The sequence below is a fragment of the Cicer arietinum genome, chromosome 3, assembly GCF_000331145.2.
Source record: "Cicer arietinum cultivar CDC Frontier isolate Library 1 chromosome 3, Cicar.CDCFrontier_v2.0, whole genome shotgun sequence".
In the NCBI taxonomy this organism is placed as follows: domain Eukaryota; kingdom Viridiplantae; phylum Streptophyta; class Magnoliopsida; order Fabales; family Fabaceae; genus Cicer; species Cicer arietinum.
This window is the reverse complement of record NC_021162.2, coordinates 54,619,400-54,622,193: the sequence shown is the minus strand read 5'-3', so window position 1 is coordinate 54,622,193 and position 2,794 is coordinate 54,619,400.

Here is a 2,794-nt window from a genome sequence, read left to right as displayed (position 1 = left end):
GATGCAGCCTCTTAGGTGTGACTTTTGCGGAGAAGCACATAAGAATGGAAATTGTGCTGATGACCTTGCCGAACTAGTAGAATATGAAGATTTTTTTCTCAAAGTTACAGAAAACGACGAGTGTTATATTAAAAAGATCTATTGCGAACAAATTCTACCTCCTAAAATTCTATCCAAAGAATCAGATGACAAAGACTTTCACATTATGGACGTTTTGGTTGAATTCATGAAGAATAACATGGTTTCAATTGAAAGATTTGAAAGTCAATGTGAGAGGTTATTTGAACAAGTGGTTAAGTTTGAGAAGATAGAGGAGAAGTTGAAGATTGAAGATAATTTCATTGTTGTGGTAGAAGAAGATAAGCAAGAGGAAAAGACGAACGAAGAAAAGAAAAAAGAAGAGATTGATAAAGTTCTAGATTCAATCTATGCCTTGTTCATCAATGTACATTTGAGAAGGACATGGAAGCAACATCTTTTATTTCTCAAGTTCATGGAATTTCTACCAAACAAAAAGAAGAAGAAGGATGATGTGTTCTTCCTATCATATATGCCACCTTGATAGTAGTTGAGACGTCAAACTAATGACTTTAAAGAAGCGCTTATTGGGAGGCAACCCAATTTTATATCCTTTGCACCGTATTTATTTATTGCATTTCAGATTTATTTTACTCCATTAAGTTCCAATTTTAGTCTCTAATTGCTAGTTCTCTTAGTTTTGATGTTTGGTATGAGCAAGGAATCAAAAAGATGCGTTGAGAAGCGAATGTACAGCTCCAAACGACCGAATGTGCGTCCAAGCGCGCCTGAAGCGCTTTTTCCAGGTGTTGCCACTGTAATCGCGCGCCTGAAGCGCGCCTAAGCGCGTCTGGAGCGTTTTTTCCAGCATTTGTCACTGTCAACGCGCGCCTGAAACGCTTTTTCCAGGTATTGTCACTGTCGGTGCGCGCCTGAAGCGCACCCAAGCGCGCCTGAAGCGCTTTTCACGGCCAAGTTTTAAAACGCACGTCTTCTCACATTCCAAACCTCCTCCATTATCATCAAAGTGCTGAATTTTGGTGAGAAATCAACATGACATATATAGAGTATTTCAGCCATATCTGGAGTTGTAGATGTTCAATTGTAGTCAAACCAAGTGCAAATGAAATATAAGATCCATAGTTACAACTTTCATGAAGATACCGGAACCAAATTCAGACTCGAAATAGGAGAAAATGCAATATACGCCGGATAGCACATGCTGAGCGCTTGGAGAGCACCCAAGCGCGCCTGAAGCGCTTTTTCCAGGTGTTGCCACTGTAACCGCGGGCCCAAGCGCGCCTGGAGTGTTTTTTCCAGCATTTGTCACTGTCAACGCGCGCGTGAAGCGCGCCCAAGTGCGCCTGAAGCGCTTTTCACGGCCAAGTTTTAAAACCCCCGTCTTCTCACATTCCAAACCTCCTCCATTATCATCAAATGTCAGTCTCCTTTTCTTTATTATCACTCTCCAAACCCTCCTCCAATATCTCAAGTAAGTTTTCCTCTCCTATCCAACATTCTTTCATCCTCAAGTAAGTTTCCCCCAATTTCTAATATCAACTCTTTCTTGTTCATCGATGCATCTGAGTTCCTTAATTGTTCATACATGCATGTCGAATTTATGTTAGTATTAGGAATTGTTCATACATGCATGTTGATTTTCTAAGATTGAATAGGTGTTAATGTTGCATATATGTGAGTTGTTCATGTGTTTTATGACTGCACTCCAACTGTTTGTTTAAATGACACAACCACTTTTGCACCTTAATTCCCACAAAACATGACTGCACTCCAACTGTTTGTTAAAATGACACAACCACTTCTGCACCTTAAGGACCACGAAATTTGTACTGCACCCCAACTGTTCGCTAAAATTCCATTCAATGCATATGCATTATTATCATGTACAATTTTGTTGGACTAACCCATGGCCACTTAAGTTGTTATTTTTCTAAAGGGGACCATGCTTAAATTAATTGTCTCTAACTTGAAATATTTTGAACTATGGGTATGAATACTTGTTTTGTAGGACCTAATGGCAACCCAACAAAAAAGAAAAACAAACTAAGGTCGCAAGTACATCCTTCGCTCAACAGACACCAAGAGGCATGTTTTATGATGATCTATTTGCACCTCACCAGTATACTGGCGACCATAGCGGAACAGGAGCGGATGATCTAAACGAGAATCCTTGAACTACTAAACTGAGAGAAGTTTTCTTTCCTTTTTTTTTTCTTTCTGTTGTTTGTCCTGATTCTTTCTGTTTTCTCTTTTTCTTTGTTTAATGTCAGTGTATGTTGACTTTCTTTTATTCATGTTTTTTTTTTCCTTTCACTAAATGTGTACTATGATGCAACAGTTGTACTGACTTGCACTTAATCTTAAAATTTCTGTTTGTGATTTCGCAAGTTAAATTTTATTTCTTAGATTATGTTATTGCTCAAGTCGACAAGTCTTCCTAATGCATGCATTCTTGATTACTAAATGGTTGTAGAAGGCTAATATGCCATCAATTTTTCAAAAATACAATTTTAACTTTTCAGAAGCATGTTGGCTTTATTTTGATTGTTCATACTCTCTCTTATTATCCTAGTTGTGAGCTTTTGAGCCTAAACACTTAAATTATTTGTTGTGTAATTATCCAGAAATGTGTTATCCCTCTAGAACTTGCACTAATTCTGACTTGCATCACTTGTAATTTATGCATACATTGAGGCAATTTTATTGGTCATTTGAGCCTTTCTAACTATCCTATGAAAATTTTACCCTTTGCTAG